This window comes from Cricetulus griseus (assembly GCF_003668045.3).
Source record: "Cricetulus griseus strain 17A/GY chromosome 1 unlocalized genomic scaffold, alternate assembly CriGri-PICRH-1.0 chr1_0, whole genome shotgun sequence".
Classification (NCBI taxonomy): domain Eukaryota; kingdom Metazoa; phylum Chordata; class Mammalia; order Rodentia; family Cricetidae; genus Cricetulus; species Cricetulus griseus.
In genome coordinates, this window is record NW_023276806.1 from 238,520,306 (window position 1) to 238,545,209 (window position 24,904).

Consider the following 24,904-nt stretch of genomic DNA (forward strand, 5'->3'; position numbering starts at 1 on the left):
CTAGGATTTGGGGCTACAGGGTCTCCCTACACCCACGAATGCAGATGTTCACAGAAGCCAGAGGTATTGGATCCCCTGGAGCTGGAGTTACAGGTGAATGTGAATCACTAGTCCTGGGTGCTTGGAACCAGATTTGGGACTTCTACAGCCTCAGTATATGCTCTTAACCACTGAACTGCCTCTCTTGACCAATCACCAGGAAGTTTTGTCCAGGGATCCATATTCTAAGACTGCTCAAAACTGCAGGAAACAGATGGGAAACTGAAAATCTGCATACAAACACCTATTAGGGTCACACAGTCCTCTCCTGATACTCACCCCTGCCTCACCAAGACCTGTGTGTCACCCCACCACGTCATCTCATTTAAATCACCTTAGAGAGAGCTTTTCTTCCTTTCCTGCCCACTTAACTCAAGCCTGAGAATAAAATATCCTTGAAATGATTCTTGCTGAGCCATCACAGAACAAGACCAAGAGCTGAACTCTGGCCTCTGGAGGCAGCAGGCAGTCAGACTGTAAGGGTTTGAGCAGATGCTTTCATGGGTTATGCACACACCTGTTAACTGGCAGTGGCTTGCAAACCTTCCCTTTGATTGTCAAGCACTATTTTTATGCAGTTGGAGTAAGCCAAGAGAGGAGAGCTTTTGTTTTCCTTGCCAGCTTTCACTCACTATACATAGCTCGGTGTTGCATGTTCACACGGGTAAGTAACACAAGGATATATATAGTGACACCAAGCTTTCTCCATTGTGTTAGCAGATTGATTTGTCTCTACTCAGAGCTCTTGGTGATATTGCAGGAAATTCTGTTCATTTGCTCTGCCATGTGCACACTGAGCAAGAGTCTGAGCCAGCCCTGCTAAATGCCAAACAGAACCTTCAAGTCTTTCTGGGAACAATGAGCCCAAGGCACAGAAGTAAACATCTTTACTAGACAAGAATTTCTACTAAAAGCTTTAATAAAAAATACATAGTGTGGAAGGAACACTGAAGATTGAGAGGAAGAGGTTTGAGTGGGGAGAAAGAGAGACAGAGACAGAAACAGAGAGACAGAGACAGAGAGAGGGAGGGAGGAAGAATATTGTACACCTGAGAAAAAATGGGGCCCTTGAATAACAATTAAGAGAAGTTGCTTGATCTCATCTTGTGAGCATCTGTGTGGGGTCTTGACACAAGCAAGTCACTATTTTGTTAGGTACTAAATTTTGCAGCATCTTTTGTCCTTCTGTTTGGAGTGAGATGCCAGGGGTCAATGGGAGTTGGGCTATGATTGCTTATATAGGGCACCATAAGTCACTAGGTCAGGATCTGATTGTTAGCCAATGCCCAAGTTCTGGCTCTTTGTTTTGGGCTGTCTCTTTTCTCTAGGCTTCATTCTGGGCTGCACATATCTAGTAATCTCCATATTTTTACTTCTAATTAGCATCTACCATATAAGGTACCCCATACTCCATGACTTAGCATCTTCCATTTTCTTCGACCCACAATCCTACTTCCACTCTCAGACTCAGCAAAGAACTTGTCTCCTACTTTACCATTAGGCAGGGCATCACTGATAATCCTTTCCTGTAGACTGTCCTCCTACACACTTCAGAGTGTCTCTCTGTTTCACTCTCTTTTTCTAGATGTTAAAAGTGAAAAACAAACCAAAAACAAAAAGACCCTCTCTTTTCCAAATCTAATTTACTTGCATGTGACTTTGATTTTTGTCTACCAATTGTCACTAACCTGTCTCTTAAGGAAGATTTTCCTTCTAGTGAAGTCACTGTTTGATAGTTTGTGGTCAAATTTAAGTCTTTTGAAGCAAAACGGTTCAAAGGAGGACACTGCAAACTAATGGGGATGTCCTTCTGTATATGTTCATCTTATTGATTGTTAAATAAAGTAGTGTTTGGCCAATGAGGCAGCAAATTAGGTGGGACTAGGAGTTAAGGAGGATTCTGGGAAATGTAGTAAAAAGAAGTCTTGTGATACAGGAAGGAAGTGCCATAGCAGGCAGACTCATATATAAGCAGGGTCAAACAGGAAGTGGTCCCTTTTCTCTTGCTCTTCCTCCTGGTCTCTGCTCTGGAGTCTCCATGTGATCTGCCAGCAAGAGAGGGCACCAGTGGAAAGTGTCCTCGATAAGATAAGTCTTATAAAATATATAGATTTATGACAATTAAGACTGAGCTAGCATATAGGAAATCCTAGTCGATTGACTAAGCAGCATTTGTATCTATTACAAGTCTCTGTGTGTTACTTGGGACCTTAATATGGTGGCGGGCAGAACTCGGGCTACCTGGTGGAAATCGTCCATGTAGCAGCAGGGCTCAGTTGTTATCATAACAACAAACTATTTTCTAGTACTTATAACCTTGTATATTCCCTTCTCTTGAATGTAAGCAGGACCTGTGAGTCCCTTTATTAAATAAAATGAAACAAAGGTGACAAAGTATATATGATTATGTCTGTATGATTAAGGCATGTATGCTTGTCTAATAGAACACTCTTCCCACACAATGGCTTAGAGAAAGCAAGTGGTCATATTGGAAAGGCCCAAGTGAAAGTGGTCATATGGGAGGAAATGTAAAAATGGACTTGACCCCCAGCCATCAAAACTAAAGTCCACAGTCAAACAGCCCCAGGAAGCTGCACATGTGTGCCATCTACACTCAGGACATAGCTCTTTGGGATCACCATGCTGTGATCCAAACTTCATGCATAAACTATGTGGAGATAGCCAATGTCCTTTGCCCCATGTGCACTTCTTAGTTGACAACCATAACTTCCTGCCATCACCTATCATCTATATACACAATTCCTACCCAATCAAACCTACAGAGATGTCCTTCCTATGCCCCAGCCCACACTACTGGATGCTGAAGAATGACCTATGTGAACTCAGTAAGCATCCACAAGTGTGAGAAAAATTAAATGACGATATTATTTCATTGTATGGCTTGTTCACATATGAGTGAAGTGCAGGGGTTTAAATGAGTTCACCAGACCCAAGATCAATGATAAATAGGTGTTCATTAGGAAAGAACTTACACAGATAAGAAAGAGGAAATAACCACCATGGCCTTCCTGCTCCAGAAGATGCAGTCTCTGCCCTTTCAATGCTCTCTGCAACCCAAGAGAGTACAAGCCGGCCCCTCCTCCACCTTAGTGGGTCACGTCTGCACCTGAAACCATGCCCAAAGGGTGTGGCCACTACTACAAGTTCACTGGCAAGGCAAGATGCCACTACATATGAGTGAGTATATGGGTACGCGTGGAGGTAAGAGGTCAATCTGGAGTGTCATTTCTCAGGGACTGTCTATCTGTTTTTGCAACAGGGTCTGTCACTAGCCTGGGGATTGTTGAGTAGGCTGGCTAGTAGCCAGTCCCAGGCATCTTCCTGTCTCTGCCTCCAAAGTATTCTATTTAAAGCATGTGCCACCATGCCCAGCTTTTTTACATGGGTTCTGGGAGTGGAGCTCAGATCCCCATGTACACAGCAGATACTTTACCCAATGAGCTACTTCCCCTCACCAAAGATGCTGTTTCTATAAAGTGCTAAGTCTGGGGTTGTTACTCAGAAACTGCTGTCTAGAACACTCAACAATAATTTTCATCTCTACTTCTCTAATATTGAATAGGATTTATAGGAGGCCATTGATTTTTGACTGAGTTTCTACTTTGCATCCAAGAAATCAAACCAAAATGGTGTTACTCATGTGAAATAAGGTTTCATGTCAACCGAAGCTAAGTTGTTCAAATGGCCTACTGCGACATCAGGAGAGTAGGAGATAACAGGTAAATCCCCAAATAAATCTGTTTCTGCTGGCATCCATAGGAAATCCCCTTCTTTAACCATTGAGAGGAAAACGACTTTAAAGTGACCAGTCTCCCATCTGCCTCTGTTCTCAGCCCCTTCCTGTCTTAAGTTTCAACCGCATCTGTTCAAATTAGCAAGCACATAGCGTTTCTACTAGTGAGCTGTTGCCAAATTCCAGAGCCACAAAGAAAAGCCAGTGAGGATCTTCAAACTATATTGGTTTTATTTTTGTCCTTTGACACAAAGATAGTTTCTCACTGACTTTCTCTAAAACTTTGTAGCCTCTTCATATTTTTCTCTTTGTATGCTTCTTTCTTGATGGCTCCAAGGCGCACGACACCAGTGAAATCCTTTCTTGCCTTTTGTTTCTTTCATTTCTGTGTCATGCTCTAGGAATCACTTCCTTTGCTATTTGTCTCCACAATCTCTTCCTAAACAATCTCTTTCAGAGTCGTGGTTTTAAATCTCACCTCTGAATAGATAATTGGAAAGTCCTTTAAAAGATAGACATCATGATTATAAGTTCAAGGACTGGACATGGCTCAGGCAAGGGTTTTAATCCTGGATCTGTCAGTTTCCAGCCCTGTGACACTGAGAAAGTATATTGACTTCTCAAAGCCTCCATTTCCATTTCCACCCACTGTAAATCTGGATAACAATATCTTCTTTTTCATAGATGTGTCTGTCATTTCAAACTGCCACATGATAAGTACTTGGTTTCAGCATTTTTGCTTTTTGAGAAACTGCACACATGTGAAATTTGATAGTAATGCTTGTATATCTTCTGAAATAAGTCTCAGGGGCCATTCTAGTCAGAAGACAATTGTCTGGAATGCTCTGGCTGCTTTGGCTTCTTCGAAGTCATCCAATGGGATGATCAATATGTAAGTCCATTATTCCTTACTGGCACACCTTTGGGAAGCCTTACACTACACACATAGAAACACACACACACACACACACACACACACACACACACACACACACACACACACCATAGAGAGACAGAGACAGAGAGAAAGAGATCAGTTATTATCCTTTAATCTGGTCTTGATCTTTTTCCAGGGCTGGTAGCCACACAATATATTCTGCTGAATATTTCCTATCACCTCCATCCCCAATCTACCTGGTGGTTCTTAAAGTGAGGCCACTGTTTTTGCAGTATCAGCAGCATCCCAGAGCCCTTTAGAAATATAATTCTCCAGCCCCAACCCAGACTTACTAACTCAGCAACTCTGGGTCCCAGACCCAGCAACAGGAATCTTACTAAAGCCTGCAGCCCTTTCCACCGCCAGCTGAAATGAGAGAAATAGTTCCCTACAATGAGCAGTATGAACTCCAACTGTCAATTGCTCTTCCCTCTTTGCCCTGGTTTGGTTATTTACATTATCACCCCCTACACACACACACACACACACACACACACACACACACACACACAAACTTCCCACTCATTCTTAACTCCTTCTGCCTACCTGCATTTGGAGTCTGACTCCAACAGTGGTATCTCATCCTCTCATTCCCTTTCTTGGCTCTGTTCCCATCATGATTCCCCTGAGAAGGAGCTGGTCAATTCCTCCCAAATAAATCCACTTGAAAGCTAATTTGCCTAAGACCAGTTTTTTTGTTTGTTTGCTTGTTTGTTTTTCCTACATCTAATTAGAATAAAACAAATTCATTTTTTAAAATTTAAAAATTAATTTCATTCAGTCAAATCTGTCCATGACTTTGTTCATGACTTCTACTGATCTCTGTCCATGTAGCCATTCGATAACTATCTATGTACAGTTTTCTGGGGTTCTTGTTTTGTTGCTTAGTTTTATTTTTTTACTTAATGTTTGAATTGTCTGGGATTTGCTTTGGCTTTGGGTACAAAGTGAAGGTCAACTCTTGGGCAAAGAGAAAAGCTCCTCATTTACAATTCTAAGTTCAGAGCTCTTAGCCAATTTATTCCTCTTCAAGTCACAAAGAAGGATCAAAGGCAATAACCAGGAAGCATGAAGAGCAGGAATGTTTTTCCACAAGAGGGTAATTGTCCCACTTTCTCCATACAGCCGACTTTCTCTGGAAGACTTTATTTCTTTCTGAATAACTTTACAGGCTGCTTCTTTGTCAAAACTAGAAGGGAAGTGTCCTTAGAGTCCATGGCTCTCAACCTTCCTGATGCTGTGACACTTTAATATAGTTCCCCATGTTGCTACTTCATAACTGTAATTTTGTTGATAAGAATAGTAATGCAAATATCTGATATGAAGGCTATCTAATATGCAACCTGTATGGAGGTCAGGACCCACAGGTTGAGAACCACTGCCTTAGAAAAACATTAACCCGAACATTCTTCAATATTAAAATATTAGTATAGTTGACTTCTAATAACTTCAGGTTCTGAATTCCTGGATTAAACCGATGCCATGTGGAAAATTATATTAGACAGATTTTTGTGGTTGTGATAAAATATTGTAAACCAAATGCAACTTAGAGAAGCAAGGGTTCATTTTGGCTTACGATTCCAGACAGAGAGAGACTCCATAATAGCAGAGGCATGGCGGCAGGCAGCCAGAACAGGAAGTGCATAGCACCAGGCAGCCAGAACAGGAAGCTAAAGAGTCTTGCCCCGACCAAACCGGATGCTCCAACCACACACAGGGAGCAAAGACAGCCAATGAGAAGTGAGATGAGGCCATAAACTCTCAAAGCTACCTCCAAACAAGTCTTCCCACCCTACCAGTTCTATAACCTCTCCCAAACAGCACCACTAACTGGGAGCCAAGTGTTCAAGTCCATGGGGAATACATTATCTAAAGCATTGACACCTCCGAGGATTTTAAAACCTGGGGAATACAGAGGTTCTTGAACCAATGTTTCCCAGATACTGAGAAAAAAAGACGAAATTTGCATCTTTCTTTAATTTTTCTCTTTGCTTCCTAACTGCCATGGTGGCTCTAGGAAAGGAAGCAGGACAAGGAAATAGAGTAGGAAAAGTGACTAGTAGATGAATGAAAGTACCAGATTTAGGTGCTAAGTCTAGGCTGGAATCAAAGCCACCACTGATGTAATAAACATAGTTATCTACAAAAGGGGGCAGAGGAAGCAAGACTCTTCAGTGGATGAGAGACAACTAAGAACTAACATTGCCCCACATATTCAATAGCCTCCTTTAGTGAGAAATTGCCCCCTGTTGATTTGTTGTCTCCTGCCATTGGCATGGACTGTGGCTGAAGAAACTAAAGACTTTTTGTTAGAAGCCTGAAGCAAAATAAATCTAGCACGAATCCTAGAGTTATAGGATCTTGTCTTTCTGCTTGGCCCAGTTTATCTACTTGACCTGGACAGAGCGGGGATTTCTTTATGGCCGGAGACTGATGCTCCATCTTGGCATCAAAGGTTCACAGTAAAGATTTAAGGGCTTTACAAGGCTGGACATAACATCAGCTCAGACTAAATTTGAAGGAACTTTCCCAATGGGTCTGAAATTTCTCTGTTCTCATTTATCAGTCACTAATTGAAACATTTTACCAAACATTTATATTAAATTTCATATCCTATATTGCTCTTAAGCATGGTATCTCCCATTCAGTATTAAAACTATGGAAGAACTCATTCAGCAGTATCCAAGTTTAAGGTGTTGATCCAAGAAGATCACACTCTTCATTAAGCCTTCTCTTTGAAGTACTTTTCTCTATATCCAAGTAAAAATTTTCAGAGATGATATCTGAGATCCTGCGTAACTTTCAAATAAAAATCCAATTCAGTAGAAGAAGGGAAAAAGGAGACTTTTTCATGTCTGAGATTTTTTTTTTTTTAATTTACAACTCAACTGCACAGCAAAAGGAATTATCATTGAATTGGTTCTTTTCTTATCTCTAGCCCTTACCAGATTTTGACCTGGAAGGAATGACAAACTCAGCTAGTTGGTTTTGAGTATATAAGTTTTACTTCACACTTATGTCAAAGCACCACACTAGCATAAGCAAACAATCTTAAGAACCATAGACAATAGGCTCACAGCAGGGGGTACCTCTCCTGCAGCAACCTGAAGGTTCCGGCTCAGGACTTCTGTTCCTCTGGATTTAAGTTGTCTCCTGAGGGCCCAGTGTTGTAAAATCGGGTTCAGAACAGGCGGCATTCAGCTGGATGGACTGGTTCTTTTTTTTGTTTTGTTTTGTTTTGTTTTTTGTTTTTCAAGACAAGGTTTTTCTGTGGCTTTGGAGGCTGTCCTGGAACTAGCTCTTGTAGACCAGGCTGGTCTCGAACTCACAGAGATCCACCTGCCTCTGCCTCCTGAGTTCTGGGATTAAAGGCGTGCGCCACCAACGGCCGGCCCTGGACTGGTTCTTTCAGGTTAGCAGAGGAGAGCTCCAGGACATAGAGTCATGGTATACTCTCAAGTTCCCAGTTCTGAGCTGGCTCTTAAGTTTGCTAAATCTTGCTAATCACACTTTGCCACACTCCATACATTCTCACTCTTATCTACAATGGCTCCTAGTGGGCCTATGCTCTCTTTCTTTTACTCTCTCTTCAGCCAGACCTTTGCCTGCCAGGTTGTAACCTTTGTCTTAATCTCCCTCCAGCCAGGCCTTTTGCCAGTCTGATTACAAGGCTCCTTACAATTGCCCAACAGAATGCCTGACAGAAACAGCTTAAGTAAGGAAGGGATTATTTTGGCTCACAATTTGAGAGGACACAGTCAATCATGAAAAGGAAAGAATGACACAAGAGGGGCTCTTTCTGTGGCAGTAGAAGCAGAAGGCAGTTAATCACATTGTACCCATAGTCCAGAAGACAAAGGAAATTAATTCCAGTGCTCAGCTCGATTACTTCTTTCTATCTAGTCTGAGAATCTAGTCCATGGAGTAATGTTGGTAACAGCCAGGGTATGGGTCTTCAAATGCCCTCATAGACACACCCAGAGGCATGGTTCCAAGGCAAGTCTAAATCCCCTCAGGTTGACAATCAAGATCAACAATTGCAATCATGGAACAAAGATCAAAGAAATGCTCACCTCATCTGTTGTCCTTGAGTTACTCAATTGAGACAGTCTTAATATGTAGCTAAGGCTTACCTCAAGCTCATCATGTAGCCCAGGCCAGCCTCAAACTGGTGATCCTCTTGTCTTAGACTCACAGTGTTAGGGTTATAGGTGTGATTCGAGGTTCCCCAAGAGGAATGTGCTGTGACCATCCTTTACACCCTCTCAATTGGAAATAACGTATTGAAAAGCTGGCCTTGTGTGTGATGTGATCCACCATGTTGTTTTCAATGTAATGTTTGCGGAAGGCTCATTATGCAAATTTACCAACTTGGCTCCACAGCCATCCATCACAGCTGAGTACTTGTTGGTGATAATGGGCCACTGGAGGGAAGCATAGCATTTGTGATTTCCAGGTCACTATAGAAGAAAGATGCAGAAAAGTTCACTCCTGACTTTGATGAAGTACAGGGATAAGCATCATCACTCTAGAAATGGAGCCACAGATTTTTTTTTAGTTACCTCAGAGGAATAACGAGTAAACACGCAAGACCAACTATAAAAGTAAATAAATAAATAACTCTAGTGTTTATAAATATTAACAACATGCCCTACTTGTGAAAAATGCTTTACCATTGCAAAGATATTTATTCTCTATTTCTTCATTTATTCCCCACTCTGGCTTGAGGCAGGAACAGAAAAGCCATAATTATTTATCTTCTACATAGTAGAAGCAAGGTTGAAAGGCCCAAGGTTGTATATCTAGCTGATGAGCTTGAACCTAGTTCTGGAGTAGTCTTCTTACTCTGTTAACATTCCATCCTTAAAATATAATGTCAAGGTCTTTGTGCTACTGTTACAGGGAGCCGTGATGAGCCATAAACATATCCTAGTCATCCCAGATTCTATGACGCACATTGCTTAAAAGTCCTAGCTCAGTTGGTGGTTCAATCTATAAATGTGAACTAGACGTTCTATTTAATTGGCTTATGTGGAGATCAAAGCTGTGATCTTGGTGACGTCAGTACCATGTTTCACCAGAATATTTTGCCCCAATTGGTAAAACAGCTTTATAGTTATCTATCTGTGCTCCTGCTTTGAGAAAAAAAAAATAAAACATTTCATTTGTTTGTGTATGAGGGTGGGGGTGTGGAGGGGTGGTACTTGGATAGAACTTATGCATGATGGGCAAGTTCTTGGAGTGTTCTTCAAAGGGCAGCACTTAATGGAATTAGAATGAGAATCATCACGTCATACTTTGAAAACTATACTCAGCTGAGAAAGATATCAGAGAACCATCACCCTTTACAAGAGTCAAAAACAACATAAAATATTTTGGGGTAATGCTAACCAAACAAGTGAAAGACCTATATAGCAAGAACTTTGAGTCTTTAAAGAAAGAAATTAAAGAAGATACTAGAAGATGATGAGATTTTCCATGCTCTTGGATAGGTAGGATAAACATAGCAAAAATGGCAATCTTGCCAAAAGCAATTACAGATTCAATGCAATCTCTATCAAAATCCTAGCACAATTCTTCACAGGCCTTGAGAGAATAATACTTTATATGGAGAAACAAAAGACCTAGGATAGCCAAAACAACTCTCTACAATAAAGGAACTTCTGGAGGCATCAACATCCCTGACTTCAAGCTCTATTATGGAGTTATAGTCCTGAAAACAGCTTGGTATTGGCACAAAAATAGACAGGTAGACCAATGGAATAGAGTTGAAAACCCTGATATTACCCCACACACCTATGAACACCTGATTTTTGACAAAGAAGCTAAAGTTATACAATGGAAAAAAGAAAGCATCTTCAACAAATGGTATTGGCATAACTGGATTTAGACATGTAGAAGATTGCAGATAGATCCATATCTATTGCCATGCACAAAACTTAAATCCCAATGGATCAAAGACCTCAACATAAATTCAGTCACACTGAAACTCCTAGAAGAGAAGGTAGGTGGTATCCTTGAACAAATTGGTACAGGAGACCGCTTTCTGAACATAACACGAATAGCACAAACATTGAAATCGACAATTAATAATTATGACCTCCTGAAACTGAGAAACTTCTGGAAAGCAAAGGACACAGTAAGACAAATAGCCAGCCCACAGATGGGAAAAGATATTCGCCAACCACGCATCTGACAGAGGGCTGATCTCCAAAATATACAATGAACTCAAGAAGCTAGTCACCAAAACACCAACTAATCCAATTAAAAAGTGGGGTACAGAACTAAATAGAGAATTCTCAATAGAGGAATCTAAAATGGCTGAAAGACACATAAGAAAGTGCTCAGCATCCTTAGCCATCAGGGAAATGCAAATCAAAACAACTCTGAGATACCAACTTATACCGGCCAGAATGACTAAAATCAAAAACACTAATGACAGTCTATGCTGGAGAGGATGTAGAGAAAGAAGAACACTTTCCATTGCTGGTAGGAGTGCAAACTTGTGTGGCCACTTTGGAAATCAGTATGGGAGTTTCACAGGAAAATGGGAATCAGTCTAACTCAAGATCCAGCAATTCCTCTCTTGGGCATATACCCAAATAATGCACATTCATACAACAAGGACATATGTGCAACTATGTTCATAGCAGTGCTGTTTGTAATAGCCAGAAGCAACCTACATGCCCCTCAACTGAAGAATGGATAGAGAAAATGTGGTACATTTACACAATGGAGTACTACTCAGTGGAAAAAAAAAAACAATGACATCTTGAAATTCACAAGCAAATGGATGGAACTAGAAGGAACCATCCTGAGTGAGGTAACCCAGTCACAGAAAGACAAGCATGGTACATATTCACCAATTTTAGACAGAGAGCAAAGGACTACCAGACTAACCCATACTGCCAGAGAAAATAGGAAACAAGGAGGACCCTAAGAGAGAAATGCATGATCCCTCGAAGAAGAGGAAAAGGACAAGAACTCCTGAGCAAATTGGCATGGGGAAGGAAGTGGCCTATAGGAGGAGGGGTGAGAGGAAGATAGGAAAAAGAGAAGGGGAGAAAAGGAGAAGGGAGGAAAACAAGAGGGATCAGGAATAACTGAGTCAAGGGAGGAATAGAGGAGGGCAAGAAAAGAGATACGTTAATAGATAGAGTCAATATATGTTTAAGGAGAAATCTGTCACTAGGGAAATGTTCAGAGGTCCACAAAGATAACACCAGCTAAGAATCTAGGCAGTGGTGGAGAGGCTGCCTTTGATGCCTTTCCCCTATATTGAGATTGATGACTACCTTAATTGCCATCCTAGAGCCTTCATTCAGTAGCTGATGGAAGCAGAAACAGGTACCTGCAGCTAAGCACTGAGCCATACTCAATTGTAGAAAGGGAGGAGGGATGAGCAAAGGAGTCTAGACCTTGTTGGAGAAACCTACAGAAACAGCTGACCTGACCTAGTGAGAGCACAGGGACCCTCGTCATAAAATGGGGAATCAACATTGGACCGAACCAAGCCATCTGAATGTGGGTGCCAGTTAGGAGGCCTGGGCAGTCTATGGGACCTCTAACAGTGGAGTCAGTATTTATCCATAGTGCGCAAATGGACTTTGGGAGCCCATTCCCTATGGAGAGATACTATAGCAGTCCAGATACACGGTGGGCCTAGATCCTCCCCAAAATAATATGACAGACTTTGAGGATTCCCCCCATGGAAGGCCTCACTATCCTTGAGGAGGGGTGTCAGTCTAGGGCATGGGGGGATGGGAGGGAGAGAGAATGGGGGATTGATATGTCAAATAAGATTGTTTCAGCAGGGAGGTAGTGGTGCATGCCTTTAATCCCAGCACTCAAGAGGCAAGGCAAGTGGATTTCTATGAGTTCGAGACCATCCTTGTCTACAAGAGCTAGTACCAGGACAGCCTCCAAAGCCACAGAGAAACCCTGTCTTGAAAAACCAAAAAAAAAAAAAAAAAAAAAAAAAAAGGATTGTTTCTCCTTTATCACTTTATTGAAGTGTCAGGCCTCAGAGAACCAACAGTCTTGCAGAGTGTGGTGGAAAGCATATAGTTGTAGCTGGCTGGTTCTTGAGGGAAGATGTGATTGGTGAGACTGCACTTTGCTTTGTGCTTGTACTACACTCTGTGCCATAAGAAAGCACAGTGCTGGGCTGATGCATGGTGAGATGGCTGGGTGGAAACAAGAAGTGAGATGGCTAGGCACAAACAGGAAGTGAGACGGCTGGGTGGAGAGAAGAGATAAGTGGGAAGAAACAGGAACTTGATCGCTGGTCTGCTGAGATGCTAAGGAGGTAAAGATGGCAGTGGCTTGCTTCTCCTTTTGTCTGATCTCACAGCATTTTCCTCTATAGCTGACTTTGGGTTTTTAGTGTTTAGACCAATTAGGAACTCCTTTTACATGTCGTGATACTGCTAGACATGTGGAACAGTGGAAATAAACAGGGCCAGAGCAGACATGATTTTCTTGGCAGTACCTGGCTATGGCTTTAGCAAGTTGTAATTGGACTTTAGCTCCAGAACCATTCTTCATATTTATTGTACTTGGTGATGTGTAAAATTATGCTGTGTAAGAGATATGTTCTAATTAATGACTTCTCAGATAAGTGTATGTATTTATATAAGTAGTTTATAAGTTTCTTAATTAAAATTATTTGGTACGTTAATCAATTTAATAAAGTTGTTGCCTATAAAGTTAAACTCAATAAGATAATAAATATTAACTCAGGCTATAAAATATTAGAATTTTAGTAGTCTGTACTATTGCTGCAACAAACTTGACACTGGATGCCATTTATGAACATTTTCTTTTTTTCTTTCTAACCCCCAGCCCCACCCCGTTTTCTGTATTACACATAGGAAATGCTCAATAAACATTTCCTCTGGACATTCATGCCTCCCTGGGGCAAAATAAAATTGTTGGGCAAAGTCAGTGCAGGACTTCACATCTGGCTCATTCTCCCTTCCTGCCCTGCCTAGCCCTGCCTTGGGGATGAGTCAATCTGGACTGTTCTGCTCCTGGCCACACCCTTCCCATAATTCCTCCCTGTTTCTCCGGCTCCTGCCCTCAGTGAAGGGAGGCTCCTTCCTATACTCCACAAGAATCCAATTTTCCTTCAAAGAGTAACAAAGCAGTGGTTTCTCTGAGTCCAACTGTGGGAAACACTGAAGCCATTAAGCATCTCCACATATAATAATTTAACACGAGGAGTAAACCTCTAACAAAGACTTGTCACTTCACTTCATAGTTAACCAAACAAAAGGAAAATTTAAAGCTTCTAATGAATGAGAGGGTTGAAACTGGTCTAGAATAAAATATTTAGTAGCAGTTTTGCCTGTTACGTTGCTGAATTTATTGTTTCCCACATGGTGAGTGAGGCTGGTTTGAAATGTTTTATTTTAATGAAGTTGGATTTTTTTTTCCATGAGCAGGTTCCTTAAAGGTTAAGTTTGATTTTTGCTCAAATGTCCCAATTGCCAAACCATAAAGCTGGTCCAGCTGGTTTTCAGAAAGAGGACCATGCAGAGTGATGTTTTGTTGCCACTGTCTGGAGCTGGGGTGGCAGAACAAAGAGTCTGAGGCAGAGATGGGAGCTGTGCCAGCTGAAATACCGGCATCCAGACTAGGCTATTCTACAGCACACCATGTTCTCTGGAGACCTCCCAATTACATTGCAGGAACAACTCGGGCTCCTACAGCAGAGGGACCGTCTCACTTCTTATTATCTAACTCATAGCTTTACAGTACTGCTAAAGGTCCATTTTCTTTTGTGCTTTAGAAGAGAAATTACAGCCCTGTGTCATCATGGTGATTACCTGGCCAAAATGAAATTATATTGAGGACAGTGAAAGCTGTACTTTCTGATCCTAGACAGTGATGATTTCAATCCCTTTGGCACTTCCCTCCCCAGCTTCCTGCATTGTTTTTGGTCTCAATCACAGACATAGATAAGTAGATAAGTGATAAATGATACATAGACACATAAGCAGATAGACAGATGATAGACAATAGATCGTCTTCATCTCCTTCAATCTCTTTTCTTAGTACAATTCATCCCAAGACCACAGATTCCTTGGATTTTTTAGGATCTCAATAAATAGCTGGAAGAATTTAGACACACCAGTCAGAGTTAGGCAGACCTCATTGTGCACAGAGCACCACCATCCCTAAGGAAGAGAGAGGATAAAGTCAGGAGCATGCAGATGGCAAATCAATGGGGCTTGGGTTTTGCTTGTTTCCCCAGGGAAGTGAATAAAATCTTTAAATCACATTTTTAAGTGATTTGATATTTTGAGACTAAGATTTCCTGCCATTCCAACAGAAATTAAGCCACTGGGTCAATGATGAAGCAGTGTGTGGCATTAGGGCATATTATTATAAATAATAATGATATTAACAAATTTACACACAGTCCAAAGCAGTGAGTGCAATGATCCCTCCAGCACTCTGCAGCATATCCGCTCTTCTCTCTTCTCCACTGAGTACAGACGTATTTGCTCTAACCTACAATGGAAGCATTGGGTCTTAAGGAGGGTGTCAGTGGTTTGAAAGACACTATTAGAACCACTATTAGAACGTGGCACTATTAGGAGGTATGGCTTTGTTGGAGTAGGTGTGGCCTTGTTGGGGGAAGTATGCCTCTGTGGAGGCAAGCTTTGAGGTCTCATATATGCTCAAGCCACACCCAGTGAGACAGACAACTTCCTGTTGCCTGTGAGTCAAGACATAAGATCTCTCAGCACCATGTCTGTCTGCATGCTGCTTTGCTTCCTGACATGATGATAATGGACTAAACCTCTGAACTGTGAGGGAGCCACCACAATTAAATGTTTTCCTTTTTAAGAGTTGCCGTGGTTATGGTGTCACTTCATAACAATATAAACCCTAAGACAGATGGGCAGAGAGAAGGAATAATACAGGAAGAATAAAAACACCATGCAATAAGAGGTGGGGCAGAGAAGCAGAGAGAACTGTGTGCATACAAATAAATACTCTGGATTTCAGAGAGAAGACACTACTTAGCCATGATCTCGTTGACATCTGAAGTGTCCAGACATACGAGTACCTGCCAAAGATTCTGCATTATGTCACACCAACTGGTTCCAAATTTATTCTTCTTCTTCCAAAATGGGGAAAAGAAAAATCCCACCAAAGATGGAACAATCTCAACAAGTGCTTTCAAAAACCACGAAAGAATGCATTTCTGTTTTGTTCCTCTTAATACATTCTGTAGAATGTATGAGGTGTCAACAGCCAGCAAAGCAAGTGCCATTTAAAGTCACTATGGGCAGTAAGGGTGGGCCATCAAATACCCAGTGTCACACCATTAAGCCGTCTCACTAACTAGCAGACTCTAGGATTGCACTTGCATTCATAATGAATGTGAGTTTTAGGGGCTAAATGATTTTCAGAATTAATACTATGTTGTTCACTTAAGACCTCAAGCAGCAAGTGACCAGGTTGTAACACAATGTAAGTAACGAAGAGGCATTGTTTTCCTCCAGGGGTGAATTTCTATTCCATCATCTGGGCAACAGTCTGTACAAATCAATACTAAGGCCATCCTCTTTGTCATTCAAAGTGTGTAAATGTAGTTGGTCTTTCTTGTTGGCTACCAGCCCACAAATAATGACACAGAGACATATTACTAATTATGAAAACTTGGCCATTAGCTTAGGCCTGTCCCACTATCCCTTATAACTTAAATTAACCTGTTTTTATTAATCTATGTTCTGCCTTGTGGCTTGATTACCTCTACTCTATTCCATATGTCTGACCTCTTCAGTGTCTCACTGGCATCATCTGGGCACCTAGATTCTAATTCCAAGTTCCTCTCTTTCCCCAGAAGTCCCACCTATTCTCTCCTGCCTAGCTATTGGCTATTCATCTCTTTTTAAAACCAATCACAAGACACATCTTTACAGTATACAAAAAGATTATCCCACAACATGTATCATTACATTTAGTAAGCATAATTCCCAGCATGGGAACCCCACTCTCATGTTTATAATGAACAATATTGCCCCCCACTGTACTACTATCTTAAATGTAACCAGAGACCCCCCTTATAGGCATTCTAGATGACCATCATGAGCATAATTACTGCTACAAAGGACAATGTTCATACATACACAGGCTGTAGATATTGAGGGACATGAATGGAGAAATGTAAAAAGCAAGGGCTCTCGGCTAGTATCTTGTAGGAATCTTGATCAATACTGAAATCAACAAAGTTACTGAAAGGGATGGTTTTATGTCAGGCATCGCTAGCTCAGTGGTCTCAGAAAAGTAGAAAAGCTGGAAGAGAGAAAAAATTTCTTAAAATATTGATGCCTAAAATAACCCAATCGGAAGTAAACTATATTGGGATGTGAGTAAGTCTATGGCCTTAAGGAACATTTTTTTTTTTTTTTTTTGCTGTGGGCACAATTGAAGTCATGATTGTTTCCCCTCCTGAGCTTAGATAGAGGATGACATATTCTCTCATGCTTTTGAAAGTAGTTGCTGAACTCAGAAGTGACACAACACCAAAAAAGTCATCAAAAAGTTGAAACATGGAGTCTTTGGATAAGTGTGTGCTTTGACTCCTGGAAGGCAGTGATCATGTAAATGTCAACATGTGTCTAACTTGTTCTGTAAAAGAGAGGTCACAGAGTCAAGTCTGTTCTCATTCCATTCTCTTCCTGCCCTTCTTCCCTGCATACAGTACCTCCCCTATCAACCAGTGGACTGTGTTGGCCTTGAGGAGAATTACAATTTGTATAGAAAAGCAAAGAGAAAAAAAGGTTTTCATTTTTGTAGTAAGAATTTTGGATCCCACAGAAACATAATAATCTTGAAAACCCAACTGTTTGGGACAGAAGGGAGACTTCTAAGGTTTCAAATACTTGCTTTGTATCTGTCAGTACAAGCTCACTGTTTACAAAAATGAAAAAGGATTGAGTCTTAAGACTTGTAAGCCTCATGATGTCTTTGTTTTTTTCACAACTGAGTAGTACTCCATTGTGTAAATATACCACATTTTCTTTATCCATTCTTCAGTTGAGGAGCACCTAGGTTGTTTTCAGGTTCTGGCTGTTATGAACAATGCTGCTATGAATATTTTTTAGCAAGTGAGGGAGAACAAGGCAAGAGATACCTTGTTAGAGAGAGCCACTATGGGGAGAAATCTGGTGCTAGAGAAATTCCCAAAAATCCACAAGGAGGACCCCAATTAAGACTCCTAGCAGTAGTGGAGAGGGTGCCTGAATTGGCCTACCCCGACTATCATCATAGAGCCTTCATCTAGTAATTGATGGAACCAGATGCATAGTTCCACAACCAAGCACCAGGCCGAACTCCAGGAATCGAGTTGAAGAGAGGGAGGAGGGAATACATGAGCAAAGGAGGTCAAGATCATGATAGAGAGATCTCTATGGGACCAAACTAGGTCCTCCATATGTGGGAGACAGTTGTGAAGCTTGGACTATATGAGGGAGTAGGACCTATATGAGGATATAGATCCTGGCAGTAGGACCAGGATCTATCTCTGCTGTATGAGCTAGCTTGTTGGAGCCTATTTCCTATGAGGGGGATGCCATGCTCAGCCTTAACACAAGGGGGAGGATCTTGGTCCTGCTCAACTTAATGTGCCAGGCTTTGACGTGCCCTATGGGAGCTCTTACCTGTAGGGAGGAGTGGATAGGGGTGGACTGGGGGGACGGTGAGGGTGGGTGGGAAAAGGTGTGAGAGAAAGAACTTTGGTTGGGATGTAAAATGAAAATAATAATTTTAAAAAGAGGAAGAAAGACTTTTAAGTCAGGATGCATGGGTTCGAAGAAGTCTAAGTTCTAAGAAAAGCAGAAAATGTGAGAGCTTATATGTTGGGAAAGAACAGGTTTATGTGACCAATAGAAGGAAAAAAAGAACGTATGCTCTTAGTAAACACACATGTAAGACAAGAGTCTGGGAACCGCTGGTGTGCTTCTCTATATCTGGTCTTGGTGTGATTTTCCGCTCATGCCAAACGCCTGCAGCCAGGCGGGTAGAGGTGAGCATGGTTCCAGGCAGCAGTTGTGGCATGCACTAGCCGTACTTCTTTGACCCCACATTAGCACACACCTTCAGTGTTGCTTTCTATCTATTTCACACATCTCACCGGCAAAGCCAGCAGGACTGCTCTCAAATTCACTCCAAGCAACTCAGGAAGCATTTGGGCTGTGCAACAAGGTTCCAACTAGAAAAGGGAAAGTTTGTGTTTAAGATACCGTTTCACAATTATAAGATTAGAATAGAGGGGGCTGGAGAGATGGCTCAGAGGCTAAGATAACTGGCTGTTCTTCCAGAGGTCCTGAGTTCCATTCCCAGTACCCTCATGATGCCTCACAACCATCTACAGTGGTATCTGATGCCTTCTTCTGGCATAAAGTCATCCACGTAGATAGAGCATGTGTGTACATAAAACAAACAAAATTAATCTTTTTTTAAAAAAGATTAGAATGGAAGAGTTACTGTGAGAATTAGTTAGATAACATGCCTGAAGCATTTAAAACACTTCCCAGGATGGCAGACCCACTCTTATGGTGAGCAATGGCCATGATCACAACCACCACACTACCTAGGAACTATTACTCATATTTCTACTTCCCTGTTCCCCTCACACCAGACCATTGTGGAAGCCCACAGAATTGACTCCATTTTAACTTAAGGTCAGAGAATTTTTACTAGCCCTTGCTCTTCCAAGGTGAAGCAATAAGGATGTTTGGCCTAAGATGTTAGTACAACAGGATACTTGGCCTAAGGTGTGGTTGCTGCCTAAACAACAGAACACTTAACTAAGGATATAGTTATTTGATGTTTCAGGTATTAAAGAGGTAATTACTCTGTTTGTTCTTTGTGTCATTGGAAAGGAACTATTTTGCCTTCTCCTCCTCTTTTGATGGGAGTATAAAAAACCTTGAACAATAAACTTGGGTGGATTCATTCTCACTAATGTCTTCCTGACTCTATCCCCTGTCTCTAGCCTCTTTCTTTACTCAATTTACACTCCCTTTCTCATGTATGAACCTGGATTAACTGGTGGGTCTGGACAGACCATAAATAGACAAGTATTGGCTTTGCTTTACTGATTTATTTTTTTAAAAAACATAATAGTTATAAAGCTCCCTGACATGTGTATCATATTTGACTCAAATAGGAGGGGAAAAATCAAATTCCATGTATACAGATACATTTATTTTTCCATTTCCTTGTGTGCCCAGAAATACTGTTTGCTCTTGTTTCTATGAAGAGTTGCACCATGCTGTATTTGATAATGTGGACTAATCACTGGCTTTTGTCATTTACACGCACACACAGACACATATATGTATGTATGTATTTGTGTGCATATACATGTACATATACATGTATGTGCATATATGATAATTTTATGATGCAAGTAAAAACACATGCCCTGTTTTGAGTATGATGGAAGTTAGAAAATTTTGACATGTTGATATATTTTTAAAATTACATGTCTTAGAAAAGGGGAACTTGGTTCTAAACAGTTGAAACAAATGAAAGAACACTTCAGAAACAAATTGGAGTCTGGGGAACTCTTGGCTCCCAGACTGACAGTTGGGAAACCAGCATGGGACTGATCCAGATCCCATGAATGTGGGTGTCAGTGAGGAGACCTCAGACCCTATGAGGCCTAGGAGTCCCTCAGAAATCTATGGGGCCCCTTGTAGTAGGATCAGTACTTATCCCTAGCAAAGGAATAGACTTTGGGAGCCCATTCCACATAGAGGGATACTCCCTGAGCCTACACACACGGGGTGGGCCTAGGCCCTATCCCAAAGGATATGACAGACTCTGAAAACCCTCTATGGAAGGCCTTACCCTCCCTGGGGAGCAGAAAGGGTATGGGATAGGTAGGGTATTAGTTGGGGGGGAGCAGGGGAAGAGGGGAGGGAGAGGGAACTGGGATTGACATGTAAAACAATCTTGTTTCTAATTCAAATAAAAAATGGAGAGAAAGAAAAAAGAAAATACTATTTTGGGATAGGTACAAAAGAAATAATTAAAATAGCTAGATTTTAAAGCACATAAAGCAAATTAATGTGGCTACTTTAGACTGGGTAGTGTCATTTGAGACAATAATGTTTATGTTAAATTTTGAATAAAAAGAATCACTCATTAAAAAAAAGAAATTGGAGTCTATACTGACAGGTTTTGTGTGTCAATGTGACACAAGCTAGAGTTATCAGATGAAGAAGACTCAGTTGAAGAAATGTCTCAATGAGATCCACCTGTAAGGCATTTTCTCATTTAGTGATCAATGAGGGAGGGCATTTTCTTAATTAGTAATTGATGGGGGAGGGCCCAGCTCATTGTGGTTTGTGTCATCCCTTGACTGGTGGTCCTGGGTTCTATAAGAAAGCAGACTGAGCAAGCCATTTAGAGCAAGACAGTAAGCAGCATTCCTCCATGTTCTTTGTTAGTCATGCACATTGCAGCATTACCTCACAGAACAACCTTGGTTAGTTATATAAGAAAAACTGGAAATCCAAAATTAATCATCTGAGTTTTACATTGAGCTTACCCAGTGAGCTTCTTGCCCGACCTCCCTCCCTTCATTTCTTACTTCCTTTATTTTTTCTTCTTTCCAACTAACAGAAGGACACATGGAGGACTCTATCTTCTGCAAGTATTCTGAGATATAATTAATGTCATCCTGGATCATGTAGACATCCCATGCCTGAACAAAGCCAGTGAGGCTAGATAACATCTTTAAGTGCCTTTGGCTCTCCTATCTTACAATTCTCTTAACCACTTCACATTTTCCTGCAATTTACTCTCTACAAATGCCTAATGACTACATTTTTTTTCCAAACCACATAATGGTACGATATTAACCTAATGGCACACACCCACTTGGCCTGTTCCATTGGCATTTACTCTACAACTTTGATAACTGATCCAAAGATCTTTTCTTACTTTGTCATAAACTGAACAAAAACCACTCTGAGGGCTTTCAGTCAGTGCCTGCCCCATGATCTGAACTTTAAATGAGTTCCAGGCATCTCATTCACCAAGTTTTAAAACTGTCTGTTCAATTCTTTTATCTCATCCACATTATACTTTTTGTTGTTACGGACTACTATGCTGCTAACCCCAGGAACTAGGTTAAGGATCCTTAAATTAAAAGTGCTTTAAACTTAACTTCCCCAGACTCACTGAAAACCCCTATCTATCTCACGTCAGTAGTTCAAGTTGAAACATTGGACTCTCAAAGATAATCCCCAAGGTGAGAGAATCAATATATTTTGTAGCCCATTTCGCCTTTACCTATCAGTTTCTCTGTCACATAAGAGAGAAATTAGAATTGCTTAAAGAAAACTTACAATAGCTGACTTGTCCCTAGAGAAAAAAAAATCTACATGGATCCTTGAGATTTTTGAGCCAAAGGCAACTCTCTTATTTCCAGCAACTCACACAGTGTTCAACTTTGCCTCTGGTGGGCTTGTCTTCATTATGGTCTATAAAGTAGGTGACAGAAGTGTGGGGAAAATAATAATTGCTACTATTGAGTGCCTCCTATACAGCAGCCCCACTAACAGATACACCAGAGTCTAAGTGGATGGCAGGGCCAGAGCTGTGAAAAACTGGAGGCTTTCTTACAACACAAAGCTTACAGCCAAATGGAGTGGTATCATAAATTCCATTTATAGATGTAGCAAAGAGTCATGAAAGTCACTAAATTGATTAGGGTTACATGAGTAGTAAAGAACAGATCTGGGCTGGAAACTCAGTCTAAAACCAAAGGTCCACTACTGGCAGGAACTCTCCTCCCTGTGTGGCATTAAAAATAAGCAAGAGGCCTGGCATTTAAAGACCCCCAAAAGCAATTAGAGAAAACAAGACAGATTCATGTAAAATTGAATAGCAATGAAATATTGAGATTAGGGCTCAAGTCAAAAGAGAAAAATTGTTACACAGCAAAACATGATTAATTGCTAAATGGACCATCAGGAGATAAGTGGTACAGCCATTAGGGGAAAGGGAGATCTATAAATATGTACAAGCTTTGGTAAACAGTCCATGGATCTGGAAATTTCCTTCTTAAAGTCCCTAAAACTAGATGCTGCACAAGGCTGGTGTTAAAAGAATTAACTATATGACCTCTTTCTCCTTCAATGTGCCCCTTCGGAAGAGAATCAAGCAGACAGTTGAAGGGGGGGGGGGGACAAGAGAGTCTGTGGCAAGCTTGTCATGTGATCTGTGTTCCTTTAGCAAGTGTGGGTTTTAGAAGTAGGTTAAAACACCAGAGTTCAGAATTTTAGTTGCACAAGGTGCTCTGTGAAATAGAAACATAACATATGCTTTGGGTTTTGTTCTATGGTTTAATGTAAAATTACCTTAAAGAGCTCTATTTTTTGAAAAGGAATTTGAAGGGTTGTTTCACTAAGAATGCAGCATTGGCAACATGTAAACAGTTACTTCCACTTTAATTCCTGTGTTAGTGGATGTGACAGGCAGACAGTGTGCTCTTCCAGGTCCTAGTCATAGGAATAAAGGAAGTGGATGCTGGGCACAGAACACATTTCTTTTAACACTGCATGGCACTGCAGATGTGCACCTTTGACTAGAACCAAATGGACTAGAGTTTACAAGAGGCTCAGATATAGCAGGTAAGATTTAGATCTTGGTTTAGAATTCTTCCTATGTGAAAATTATGGTGCTTTCTTTAAATAATGGAGTGGTTTGTCTGTTGAAGTGTGCCACAATAATAACTAAAACTATGAAAACAGAAAATGCATGCCCTGCCTGGCTACATAGGACCAAAGGAGAAAAGTCCATATGTTACAGACATTAATGTACACGTAAACTTGGAAACTGCCCCTGGTGTAAATATTATTAGCTCAGATTAGAAGTTAAATGATTTCCAAGTATGCTGTGGAGACATACTGGAATGCAGATATACTAATTTTAATTCAAAAGGCTCTCAACAAAATCTCAATGTTGACTTTCACTATTACAAGTGTGTGTGTTGTGTGTGTGTGTGTGTGTGTGTGTGTGTGTGTGTGTTCTTGTGTGTGTGTTCTTGTGTGTAGAGGTCAAAGGTGAACACTGAGTGTCTTCTTCATTCACTGCCCATCTGATTTTTTGAGGTGGGTTCTTTCATTATATCTGGAGCTTACTGATTTGACTAGACTGGTTGACCAGCAAGCTCCAGGCAAACTGGGTTTACAGCTGTGAGAAACTGGAGTGCCATTTCTAAGCCATACAGAAATCCAAACTGTGAGTAGATTTAGGATCAAAGGGATTAGGATTTAGTAGATATAGGATCAAAGGGAATGAATTTAGAAACAAATCATTAGTAATGAAAACCCTGGCTTTGGAGTCAGACCAGCATCTAACTAACAATATGACCTTCAGAGCATTGTTTGACCTCTATAGACCTCAGTTACCTCATCTGTAAGATGGGATAATAAGACAGAGCTCATAGGATACTTGTGGTCTTTATAGATGCTATTTAGCTGGACACTGGCATATCTCTATAGTCTCAGGTACTCCAGTAGTTGAGGTGGGAAGAGCACTTGGCCAGCCTGAGCAACACAATGAGATTCTGTCTTTAAAATTAAATAGATATTATATACCAGGAGCTTAGCTATTGCCTGAAATTCATATATGCACAGTAGACAGAGTCTGTTGAGGTTATTTATAAAAACACATAGTGGGCATATATTAGATGACAGGAATATATAATAGAATATAATATGGTGCTTCTCCCATCAATGTTATACTATAAACCAAATCCCTTCACACATTTTATCGTGAAGCTCACTCATTTAAAGAAAAAAACAAACAAACAACTGGGGCTGGCATTGACTCACTGGACAAAAGTGTCTGCTACACAAGCATGAGGAACTAAGTGTGTACTTCAGCACCACAGAAAAAGCCGGTCATGGTCACACAAACCTGTAATACCAGTGCCACTGGGGGTGGAAACAGTAGGGTCCCAGGGCTTGATGACTGCAACCTGACTCCAGGTTCAGTGAAGACCCTCTCTCAAGGAACCATGGTGGAGAGTAATAGAGCAGGAGATCCATCTCTGATCTCCATGAACACACATACAGGTGCGCGCGCGCGCGCGCACACACACACACACACACACACACACACACACACACACA

The 24,904-nt window shown here is 41.0% G+C and overlaps 1 long non-coding RNA gene across 2 annotated transcripts in view; it reads right to left on the bottom strand.

The window, feature by feature from the left end:
- LOC103160176 overlaps window positions 1–24,904 on the bottom strand; it is a 136,403-nt gene that overhangs the window by 12,503 nt on the left and 98,996 nt on the right. The window contains exon 4 of one of the 2 annotated variants that reach the window (XR_004772169.1): window positions 8,864–9,190. The exons of the other annotated variant lie outside the window; for it this stretch is intronic. This is a non-coding gene — a long non-coding RNA (uncharacterized LOC103160176). The remainder of the gene's footprint in view (window positions 1–8,863; window positions 9,191–24,904) is intronic. 2 annotated transcript variants of the gene reach the window in all.